The sequence below is a fragment of the Cloeon dipterum genome, chromosome X (assembly GCF_949628265.1).
Source record: "Cloeon dipterum chromosome X, ieCloDipt1.1, whole genome shotgun sequence".
In the NCBI taxonomy this organism is placed as follows: domain Eukaryota; kingdom Metazoa; phylum Arthropoda; class Insecta; order Ephemeroptera; family Baetidae; genus Cloeon; species Cloeon dipterum.
The window spans coordinates 23,374,666-23,387,884 of record NC_088790.1 but is presented as its reverse complement, the minus strand read 5'-3'; positions in this window follow the sequence as shown (position 1 = coordinate 23,387,884).

The following is a 13,219-nucleotide window of genomic DNA, read 5'->3' as shown; positions in this document are numbered from 1 at the left end:
ATTGGTGTCACGCTTAATTTGTCGAGATAGAGGTTAAAAATATGAAAAAATAATTTTTTTGGATTTCCAGGGGGTGGTTAAGGGTTTGAGGGGGGTGGGCACCCTTATGATCACTTGCATTACCTAGGGGAGGTCATTAGGTATCAAACGGTGTGCGGTTTTTGTAAATCGGACCCATAGAAGCTGAGATTAAGCGGAAAACGTGTTTTTATTTATGATCAGAAGACCCGGAAAACATCGATTTTAAACACTCAATTCAAAATATCTCGAAAACGAAAAAAAACGTATCGCCAATTTTTTATATGTTGTTACCATGGATATGAGGCACATTTTGGCTATTTTGAATTTCCCAAATTTTATGTACTTGGGTATGTGGAATTTTTTTGAAAAGTTTGACCCCTATTTAGTGACCTTGACCTTTGACCTACGAACTTGGTCATCGTGGGAAAGTTGTTTGGCATCAAACGTAAAATATTTTGGATACCTAATTTTTGTGTTTACTATAAACAGAGTCCAAGTTACAAATCGCCGAAAACATCACCTTTTTCAAAAATCTCAAACTTTGAACCCCTGTAAAATGAACAATTTTTGGAATTTTGACCTAATATTTTAGGGTTTAACTTAGGTTCTCTAGGGCATCATCTCCACGAATTTCATCAAGATCTGAAGACCACTTGCCAAACAGGGGTTCACTTAATATGGATCCTTCCATAGTAAATTAATAAATAACAGTTAATTCTTTTGTTTAAAAATTTAGATTGGGACTGGTTGGAGCTAACATTTGAGAAAAAGTTGCTTTCTCTGGTTTCATCTGCTCCAATTAAAAATTCTCCATTTTTAAGCCTTCCTGATAGATTAGAAATGTTTAAAAGAATTTCCAAGAGATCAATTGACGACAAAAGTGAAACTATTACCAAATCAACAAAAATATACCCAAATGTTGAATTTATTTTAGGTTTAAATTTTTTAAATTAAATTTTAAGGGATAAACAATGTATACAACATCAATAATTTGAGAGTCTCTGAGAGCAGAAAATATTTCTAAACTGGCGTATGAAATTTTAGATTAAGCCACTCAAAAAATGTATCGGATTTTTGTAAATAGCTTTGATGGTTAAACAACTTATAATCTTAATGGTAAACTTTATTCAATTATATAGTTACCCCTGCTTCTCAGATGGTGCCTAACGGTTTGGAACTGTTGTGAAAAGGTTTGGATGGCGTGTTTTGATTGCACAGGGATAATAGATATATGTGGATAGTCCATTAATCCGCCGATAATGGACTAATACTTTTATTTGAAAAACATTCCTTCACTCTCCCTTTTTGTAAGCGAGCAATGTTTTTCATTGCAACCAATTTTATCGTATATCTGTGCCCGGGTGGATTATTCTTATATGCTCTAGATCTAAAAACCATTTTAATGCAAGTATTTTCGTCAGTTTTAAGCAGCTTATAAAAATTCCCAGCGATAAACCCGCCTATGAACATAGGCTGTTTAAAAGCATATCATCCAGACATCTTTTATAGATACCCGGATATCCAATATCTTGATGGGGGTGCATTTCTTCAGGCTTTTCTGATTGCCCGCAATATTTTCCGGTCTTGAAGCCTTCAGGAATCAGGAATCAAGTTTGTTTCTGAAATGAGAAGGTAAAGAGACGGTCAAATTTCCTTTGATTTTCAAACCGTTTCCTTAATAGCTTTTTTTATAGTTCAGATGAGCCTTTGATGTTTCATTTTTACCGGCACACAATCGGGTAATACACTTTGTCGGAAGTAGATATTTTGGTGTTTACCAGAAAAATTGGAAATTGTTCACATTTTTCCAACAGGAATTTATCTGTAAACAAATATGGAGTTGGTGGTAAAAAATGTTTTCCGAATTTACGCGTTTTAACTCAATCAGTCAGGAACAGCAGAGGATTATTAGCGTCAATTTATTAAGTGGCTTCCAAAAAACGATCCAATTCAAACAAAAATATCCGGTTCTGCTATTGGTGGCCAGATGAAATTGACGGGCAGACCCAAAATGAAGTCGAAATGTAAGAAAATTTGAGCTCTCCGTCGCTTTCTACACGAGTGTCGGGGTCGGAAGTTATTTTTTCTGATCCGATTAATTCATTTAATTCAAATTAGATCACAATTGTGTCGAGATTTCGTTTTGACACCACACAATGTACCCCAGCCAAGGCAAAACTTGCGCGTTGTGCGACTAAGAAAAAAACTCTTCAAAATTTGAAACGCGTGCGTAAGCAAAGCGAAGTGACTCCTTAAAGAGCAAACAACGATTTAACCTAAAGGACCTAAATATTAGGGGTTTTAGGAGTGAAAAAAGGTCACTCTAGTCTAAACTCTGTCCAAGTTTGATGGTGCATGAGGTCATCTCTGTACAAGAGTTATCCTCAAGAAGACATCCATTATCCTTTACTGCAAGAGCGGTATAGTGACTAACCTTCAAAAGTACCAAAAAGAAAGCAAACGAGCTTTTTTTAAGAACGAATTCTTCTATTTATTTGGTATAAATAAAATACTTTCGCTCAAAATGTTCGTGTATAGTCCAATAGTTCGGACAAATTCCCCGCACATCATAGTTTGAGATAAAACTTACAATGTTACAACCCCCAGCCGTGACAGTAAAAATTGTCAAGTTGAGAAACACGCAACCAGTAAATCAAATTGCATTGTATTATAATGCCTGTCGTAGTTTGAAAGAAAAGAATTAAATCTCTCAGGGTTGTAAGATAAACTAAGGGAGCTTTATAAAACGCTCAACTCACGCTGGGAGTTCTAGGAAGCTTTACAAAAGTTTTGTTATTGGCCGGACAACAAGGTGCATTGAATCCGAACGGCCACAATCGCCTCTGCGTGTTGCAATGAATATTCCTGCTACACATTTTGTGTTTCATCTTCGCCCGACAGGTTGCTCGCGCTCGCTTATATTGTGTGTATGTGCCACGTGTTTAGTAATGTAGAAAAGGAGACGCGCACAGCGTGATTTTCTCCTGATTTTTCAAGCGCAATCGTCGTCCTATTATAAATCACTGCGCAGCGCGAGAGAAATATTTTCAGAGCAGCTCTCGTGCGGTGTAATATGCATGATATACATTTGAAGGAGCACAAAGCATCTGATTAATCGCCGGGGCAAATCTCATCTTCTCGTCTGACGGAAATGTATTTATTTTCGCCTAATTGTAAGTGCTGAGCGATCGAGGCTGTTAAAATAAAAGGAGGTGTGTGCTTGCCGTCATTTTTCTTGCCCAGCCAGACCCGGCCGCCTCCATGATTGCTGCGATTAATAATTTTCGTCCCAACAAATTGAAATATCACAAACGCAAGCGCGTTTTTGTTTTCGTCTTCGTTTTCGAAACGAACCCATCACTCGAGTGAACCTTCTTCTGACACGTGTTGTCAGGCGCAAGTCAAATAATTTCATGATGCTTCTCTATACAGAACGTGCGTCTCGAACCGAGTGTATATGCTATTCAAATAATATTAACAGAGTTATTTTAGCTCTAGGAGTCTACGATATAACAAAATTGATCTTTAATAAAAATAAGATAAATTCTTAAAAAGCCCGTGAGGGATTTGGATGTTAAAAAACTATTTAAAATTTATAAATTAATATTTAGTTAAACAAACTTGGCACCACCTGTCTCAGGGAGCTGAAAACATACGGCCAACGTGGATTTCTTGCAGAAATTGTCTTTGTATTAACGCATATTTACAAGACCGAAACACACTACCCTGGAGCAAAGCTCCTACAGTGATCAGGGTTGGTTGACAAATTTTTAACGATTGTTTACACACAGGGGATATCAGACACAAAGATTTCAAAAGCGCTTGTGAAGACTTGACGCGCGTGGTATTCTCCTAAAGGCGAAAATTTTGGAATTCTCGCACCACGTAAAAATAAATACAATTTTAATAATCAATTTTCAGACTTTTACATTCGGTCTTGGGTGAAATGGTATCAAAAATTGACCACACGTCAATTTAAAATGCCAAGCGATTATTGAACCCTGCCGGATTAAAAATTAAAACAATGTTACAAATGTATTGGACAAAAGCAGTTGAACCATGGACAGCAGGTTACCACAAAAAATTAATAAAGAAATCCTTTTTAACAAATTCATTGTGTAACTTGTTGCAAATTTTGATTTGATTTTTAAAGAGAAATGATACTGGAAAAGCCTGGAAAATGCTTGTAGCCAATGCATAACCTCGTCCCTTAGGATTCAGTTAAAGCCTAAATTGACCTAAGGAGCGCTTTAATTTTTTGAGAAAATTGGCTGGAAAGTTACCGTGCTTTTCAAATGGCAATGGCTGTCTCCTTACTTGAAAGTTTGCCCAATAAGTGGCATACACCGTTGAACAGATCTCGACGAAAGGAATCGGAATATGCCAAGAAAATATGTTCGAGCACTGTAAATTTTGGAGAAAATTGGCAAAATTTGAATTTTTATTGTAGGAATGTCATTTTTTATTATTGCAAATTGTTGAACAAATTGTTTATCGGTAAATTGTTTAAGGCATCCAACAATTTAAATAATTTTCAATTGTTGCCCAGTATCATTCCACTTTAATTGCCCAATAGAGCGGAAACGCAATGGTTAGCTAAAAAATTGCAATAAAGCACCAATAAAAATATTATGTCATGAGTTGCACACAATGACAAATTGTATGGCAACATTAAGCACAAACTTGAAATTTTAGGGAAAAAACCTAATGGCTCTACTTTTTCCCGGCGGGCTACTCATTTCCGAGTACATTCAACTTTGACCTTTTTTTATCCTATTTCCTCACTAAAATTTCCCAGTTTATAATTATCAGCTATTGTAATTTTCAGCTATATTAGCTAACCGTCCTGAATTAATGTTTCATACAGAATAACAGATTTTTATGTAGAAATTAAGACAAAAAAGGTTATTGTAACATTATGTGCAACTTGATTAAAAAATTGAAATGCTAGATTGAAGAAATAAACCCCCAGGTGGCATGTTTCACTGCAAAATTGTTTTGTTTGTGAAACTAATTTTAATTTACTCTCTCAAACACGCACGCACAAAAATCAGTTTTCCAAACCGCGGCTTTCATCTGATGCTCTGTCTAATTTAATTATAACCCTTCACATGTGGCGGCGGCGGCAGTGAAAAGGAAAAAAATAAGCAAGCAAAAAAGAATTAATGTAATTCGAGGCACTTATGCACATTCGAGTGTCTGATTTGAATGCACCGGGCGCGAGAGAAATAGAATCACTTATGACGGGTTTAGCGATTGGATCCGCTTCGGCGTTTTTCACAGCGTCCGTTGACTCTCATTATGTATGTGATAGAGCAAAAAGCGAGCGTGTCTAGCAATTACCAACAACTGCTCCCGCCAGCCAGCCAGCCAAGCCAGCTCCTCTTTAGAATAGCCGCAATCCTCTTTTGGAGCACATAAAATCCAATAAGCGCTCGCCCGGCGTCCTCTTTCTCTCTTTCTCTATCTTGTTCGCACCGCGACTCAATGGACAACAAAGGAACAACGGAGCGACCACAGATAGAAAGAGGCGCAAAATCACAATTTGCCCGCTGATGTTGATTTTCCATCACAAGAGCTAATACTTTTTTGTTGGCCACCGCCGCCGCTGCTGAATCAATTACGCTGCCTGTTTGTGGAATTTAAGGGTCGCAAATTGGATGCTATATCCCGATCTCGTGACTCGCATACCGACGAATCTCTTTCGCGCACACACACGCCACTCGCGACTAATTTCTGGCTTCTCCGGAATGGGAACAGACGTCACGGCTTCTGCGATGCTTCAACCTCGATCGATTGTTTCCAAAGCAATTTCCTCAATCTTATTTTCATAATTATGTTGTTTGGTCTATTTTTAATGATTCAGAAAATGTTGAAGAAAATTCTGAAGTTTCGGAAAAATCCTCTATTATTCATTTTACATATTTGAACAATCGCTGGAATTTCATTTTTGACAGTGCTAATCGATTCCTGAGGGTTGATTCTCTCAGTCGACAATTTGACACGAAGTGCCGAAAATGCGTAGCAACGTAAACACCGCTACTTTAACAGTTTTTGGCCAGACCCTATTAGCAAAACGAAGTAGAATTCCAGTGCCTATACTTTTAAACATTTACCCTGATAATGTACATTTTAGAATATTTTCCAAATTACAAAAATGGAGAAAATTATTGATTAAGTAAAAAAGATGTTTGGGGATTGAAGAGAGTTGAATTGATGAAGACCGCTGAATTCAGATTGACGAATTTTGTTGGTGTATTAGTTACAGTTGGAAATCCGATCGGATACTTAAAGTGGAATGATACTGGGCAACAATTGAAAATAATTTGAATTGTTGGATGCCATAAACAATTTTTTCAACAATTTGCAATAATAAAAAAGGACCTTCCTACAGTAAAAATTAAAATTTTGCCAATTTTCTCCCAAATTTACAGTGCTCGAACATATTTTCTTGGCATATTCCGATTCCTCTCGTCGAGATCTGTTCAACGGTGTATGCCACTTATTGGGGAAACTCTTGGTTTTGAAATTAAATCGGATTTCAAGTAAGGAGACAGCCATTGCCATTTGAAAAGCACGGTAACTTTCCAGCCAATTTTCTCAAAAAATTACAGCGCTCCCTAGGTCAATTTAGGCTTTAACTGAATCCTAAGGGACGAGTTTATGCATTGGCAACAAGCATTTTCCAGGCTTTTCCATAGTATCATTCCTCTTTAATCAAGTACAAGAACTGAAATGGTTTACAATAATAAGTTATAAATTCTTTTGTTTAACTGACGGTTGGACTCACCCCTTTGAATCGGGTTCTGCACAATTAAAGAAATCACGTCAGCACCGTTTGGCTGACGGACGAAAACTGAATTCTTTTTTTAAAATCATCTTTCTGCTGTTAAACAATAATGCAAAATTACAATAATTCAAACCGCCGACAATTGTTGGCTTCCAACAAAAAGCAGGACCACGTTGTTGTACCGCTACATTAGTCCGGGGGTCATAAACTGGAAGTTTGGAAAGCCAAGAAAAATTTAACTGGACCGACTTTGAATTGCCGTAATTAATCCAGCACATTGGTGTTGCACTGCGGTGTCGATCGAGCTTTGCGCTCCAGACCAACCGCAGTAATTAACAACCAAAAATCAAATATTTTGTCATACTGTATTCCTCTGTTGCACGGGAATTATCGAACGCATTGTTCAGACAAGGGCAAGTGTAAAGGAGCGTGAACTCCTATTTCACTTTAAAAATGCAACAGCGAAAACAGCGCAGCTATTTTTTGAAGCATAATATCTGTTCCAACGTTTCTACGGCGAATGGCTGAACTGCTGAAGAGAAAGAAAGCATATCAAGTGAAGAATTCATTGAGTCTGAAATCACAGCGAAAAGTGGCTTTAAATTAAATTTAATACGAACGTATACGGTGGTGCCATCTTGTCGTGACATGACAGCCTCATTCGCCCTGACTTTCTTTCGCCCCAACACGCACCTGATTGAACCGGAGATGACACTGGAACAGCGGCTAGCACCCGCACGCTCGCAAGGGCGGGTACCTTTCAGAGTAATGTAACCCTTTTGGCCACAATACATCTGTTGGCGGCTTCGAACAAGCAACTGGTGAAATTTACCCATTTCTGAGCACAATTTTAGAAAGAGAAGGAATCTTATAAAAACATATTTTTAAAGGGCAAAATTTAAAGTCACGATCAGGGCTCAGTGATAAATTCCACAATTTTTGTAGAGAGTAGTTATGTGTGTTTTACTAAGTGATTAATCAATTACTGCAATTTTTGGAGTGATACCTGATATGCTTTCAAAAAATCCTGTTGGGTATAATGGAATCCAAAGAGACAATTTTATCGAACACTCTACTTTTTTACGCAAGCGTGATATTGTTGTTGTTGTTTTATACAACTAACATATAGCATGTATGTATCTAATTTACTTAAGTGGATCGATACAGGGCAACAATTGAAAATTATTTGAAATGTTGGATGCAATAAGCAATTTATTGATCGATGAACAGTTTGTTCTATGATTTTCAATACTCAATAAAGGATCTTGTTATACAGTAAAAATTCCAATTTTCTCCAAAACTTACAGTACTTGACCACATTTTTTTGCAAATTTTGATTCCTCTCGTCAAGAATTTTATTAATAAAATTGATTTTATTCTCCCAATGCGCGAACAACAAAGAATGAAAGGCTGAAAATTGAAAAATAAATATTCACAAAAATATCACTCGCACTTTTTGTTACGTTGGGAGCACCTTTTCAGAAAGGAAATGATGGAATATTGTTTTCCTTCGTTGAATTGATGTTCAAGGGAATTCTGTAATCACAAGGAGATGCAAATATCAGAGTTGTAAATTTCATATTCGTTTCTCTTTTTGTTATGCAAGCAGAGATGCAGAGTGCAGGTGAACCCTTTTCAACGATTCAAAATTTTCTGCAGCTAAAAATATGTGGTATGAATTGAGTTTTGAAGGTAAAGTATAATAAACTGCTGATACAATGCCTGCGGGGCCAAAACCCCGCTTTACCAAACCGTATGGTATTTTCTTTCGTAGCTTCTCAAAAAATTTTATCCTCCCATTCCAAGTCGATCATGCCTGTGGGGTAGTCGCTGTAAATTCAATTTAATGGAACATGGAATTCTTTTTATTCGAAGGTTAAATTTTTAAACTATTGAAGCCCGACAAAGAGTAGAATAGAATCTATATTTAACCAACCGTCCGATAGCAACAGCATGTTTAACAATCTATGGAACAACTATATTATTAACAAAATTCATTTCGAGGAAACTTCAAAGGGTATAATATATTTATTGTATGTTTACCAGGTTTGACAGGTTTCAAATTTAAAGCTGAAAGGAGTAAAAGAAGATGAGCCCCCGTGCGATTTATGCACAGGTGAATATTCCGTCAAAAGGGATGAATATCGCAGCAGGGCGACAGTGAACACGTGAAAACAACGTCCCACCTTTGGTTGCGGAGGATCAAAAGGACATTTATAAAAATAATATTTGATTTGAAATCGCCCACTTTGGAGCTCATAACACATTTCACTGCTCAAGCGATGAGTGTCAGAGAGTCGTGACAAGGAATATGCTTGCGCGTTGAAATGGAGCAAAAACGAGTGGGAAACGGCTGGAAAATAAAAAATTAAAGTGCCTGGCGCGCAACGTGTTAATTAAAAGGCGCGGCGCTGCCGTTCCCTTTTAGTTATTATTCGAGCGTTGAACAAGAAGAGCAGAAGCACACATCTGAATAAACATTATCCGACTTTCAGCAGGCCATGAATGCACGGCTTGAGATGCGCAATTAGCACCTTGCGTTCCCCGGCACCGCGTGCGCGCCGCCGACAGAATATTGTGTATAATGCAAACAGCAGTAAAAGAATACCACACACTGCATGCGCGTCCACTCTCGCCAGACAAATAATAAAAAAAACACACCGTGCTAATTGATTTTATCATCAGCACCCGATTAAGAATTTTTATTAAAGCAGTGTGCTCCATATTTTCCCCGCGATTTAGAGGAAAATGTACTAAAGGCCTAAAAGATTGTTATGAAATATTCACTCTACTATGTAAGTCTTTGAATTATTTGGTTTTTACTTACTATACTATTTTTTGTTCCTGGATTATATTTTCTTACAAATGATTTACCAAGTGAGTATCTATATTCGAAAGCTTGTTTCTTTGTAATCTACTTATACCTTCTCTAGTTAACCTCACAATTAGTTTGATGAAGAAAAGTAAACACGCGTCAATATTTTATTTTTTCATTTTAAGGAATGGCTGCAACCTTGACTTCAACAGCCGTCCACCTGCACTGACCTCGAGAAAAAACATGATTTATGATCGCGTCGTAAAAGAGTGCAACGATAGTATGCCACCCGCACTAAAGGACTGGTCTGCGGCACAGTTTTGTCGTCAATGTAGAAAAACACGAAGGGAAGTTCTCCTGCTACTCCATTCATCGCACCTTGAAAGTTGCCTTGATTTATGTGCCACAAAGAAGTCACAAGAGCACAGGGCGCACTAGCACAAAGTGGGGGAGAGAGTTCAGAGCCACCACAATTTCCTTCCCCCTGCAATGTGTGATTACTGTGATGTTTTTTATGATTTAACTAGTCTGGGCTCATTTCGGCTTTATCTTCGTGGATAGAGAATTAGCAACTTGTTTTCAAGGAGTTGCGCCCTTATACTCACATGCGCTTCCCCCATAATTATGTAAACTGACCTGTGATTAACATGAATGTAATGACAAATTGTGAGAATAAACAACCATATAATAGTAGAGCAAGATCCTCCACGCAAGGTCCTGAACTTTAATAAACCAAAGGGGCCGTCATTCTGAAAAGCAAGCCAAAATTGAGCCCAATAATATGACTAAAAATTAATTATACCAAAATCATAGCTACAACGAGAAATTGTGATCTTAATGCATATAATTAATAAAAATTTGTGGGTTAATTCTCTATTTAATTGATAATTTAATCTTCTCTCTCAATCAAATTATCTCTTCTTCTAATTAATTTAAAATCCACTTGATATGTAACAAGAACAAGCATTTGGCAAACATGCCACGGAAATTAAATTAGGCTCACGCGCTAAACAGAGTAGAGAAGAATTAAACTGTTAAAGGAGCTGGGTATATAAAGGGGAAGTCCTACATCACGCGTTTGGTTCAACGAGATGGGCAGTAAACGCGTTGCACAATAGGCGAAAAATAAATTCCCCGCGGCCGCCCGAGAAGAAAAGACACGCAAGAGTTTTACTCCCCAAAAGCGGCTAGTAAATCAAAAGTCTTGACTAGAGGTAAATTACAAGTTTTACGGCGTGCTCTGCTTCAAATTGAATATGTATTGACAAACAAGCTGCGCGCCGTGAACTGAATTCGTTTCACGGAAAAAAAGATCTCGAGGCGGCCGCGAGGAAATTATTTTAATTAAGGAAATTTTCATTCCTGACACGATGCAGGCGATCACCTTTGACCGAGCTCGAAAAGGTCAAAGAAACAAACCCGACGCCAGGCCCTAGTTAATGGAAATCACTTTTTTATCACACTCCCGATAGCCCAGCCTGTATATCGACGCGATGAGTTACAAAATCCGAAATGGAAACACGAAAATACATAAATTACACGCAGCGAATTTCCTAATTGAATTAACTCGCTCCTCTCTCTCGTATTTATTTTTTCTTCATAATGGAAACGGTGTTTTATTTACTCTAAAGTGCAATTAGCCGGCATCCCTGTTCATCAAAATCCTCTCTCTCTCTCACACACAAGTTTGAAAAAAAGAACTAACATGTGAGTCTAATTTGTAGCGTGTGTTATTAGCGGCTGAAGCGGGCGCTATAAATAATCTATATGGGCCGAAATTAAGAAGAAAGAGCATACGGATCTCGAGGCAAAACAATTAATTTTACCGGCGAAATTTCAACAGGATGGAAAAATAGAGGCGCGCGCCCGGCAGATGGAGTAATTAATTTTTACGCGAGAATGATGTCATGTGCGAGAGCAGGAGAGCAAGAGAGAGAGAGAGAGCTATTATTATTTGCAACACACAAATCAAGCCAGATTATTTAAAACGATCTTTATGGGCAGAATTTAAATGAAAAACGCTTGTTGTGCGCGCAATGGCTGTGTGCGTTAATTGACCACAAGGTCATCTTGAGCAGCGCAACTCCTCAACCTTTTGCACTCTTCCTCCCGGCCGAATCGCACACCGCGCCTTTCCGCCTAGAACGCGTGAGAAAATCATCCGAGACCTGCAATTTCGGCTCCGTTAGCGACATCTAGCACGCACATAGATAATAGATAAATATAAATCTAGCCAATACATTTATTTGCTGCTTGTCAAAATAGATTCAGAGAATGGACAAGTGAGTTTGGTAATATTGTGTAATTTCTTTCGGATTAAAAAGTTCAACCGAGAGTAAAATCATTTGGCTTCTCTCCAATTCAACCATGAGCTTTATAATTCAGCCTTAAGATTAGATTTTTAGATGAGGATATATTTAGCAAATTTTGCGTAGAGGTACAATTTTATAGATCAATCAAAAGTAAAAGCGGTAAAAGCTAAAATCATTTTTTTAAATCTATATATACAGACATAGTTTCATGTTGTTAATATTTTAAAAATTAAAAATTACTATAGGCTATGCAAATAATAAATCATTAAAATAGTTTAAAAATGACTCATATAATTTATTTTAAAACTAACACTGTACAAATAATAGTAAAAATACGCGTGGAAGGTAGACAAAAGTGCCCCGTCCATTCCGCCGTCTCTGGCTGTCGGTAATATCTGGTGCATCTTGTAATAAAAATTAGCCAGTGCAAGCCGATGGCTCAAATTCGCATTGTTACAAATTCAAATGATATTGCAAACGTTTGACTACTCTCAGTTGCTGACCAGGAATACAAAATGAGGGTGCGTCCACGAAAAAGTCAAATTTTTGATTGATCGTCATCCTGATTTTTTGCATTTTTTTGGGTTGTGTATAAAAGCGTTAAAGTAAACCAATTGTCAGGTAAATTTTAATGCAGTTTTTGGGAAAATCGGGGTGGAATCTGAAGAAATGGGCCTATAAGAGTTTAAAAAAATGAGAATATCTACACTAGAACATTTCATTTTGGCAAAAAAGTGTGTAACTTGCCTAAGAGAAAAGATGGTGCACGTTTTATTTTGTGAGGTTTGAAGAGTCCAAGGCTGAAAACTGCATATATTTTAGTTCAGGTGAATAGCGAGAAATTCAAAATTGCACACAATCGTTGATTTTGACATTCGGAACATCTCTTCGGTTTGTAGGAGCGGTAATCGTATGAAGTAAAACACTCGACTACTGATATATATCTTGCTTTAATTTCGTTTGTTAGACTGAGTGAACAGAGACTGGCCTAAACGGCTGGCCATAAAGTGCGTCGCGAAGTAGAGTTTTATTTGAATCATATTTATTGCTGTGCATTACCAATAAGGGTGAAATTGGGTTTGCCTTTATTGTCGGAGTTTATTGTAAATTGTAATATCGATGAATTGAGGAAACAATTAGTCAGCTAATTAATGTTGTTAATTTAAGTACGTTTTGAGATAGGAGATATGGGAGAAACTTCTGGAGGTTTTCAGCACCATCTTAAGTGGGGTTGAGAAGTCACAAGAGCACAGGGCGCACTAGCACAAAGTGGGGGAGAGA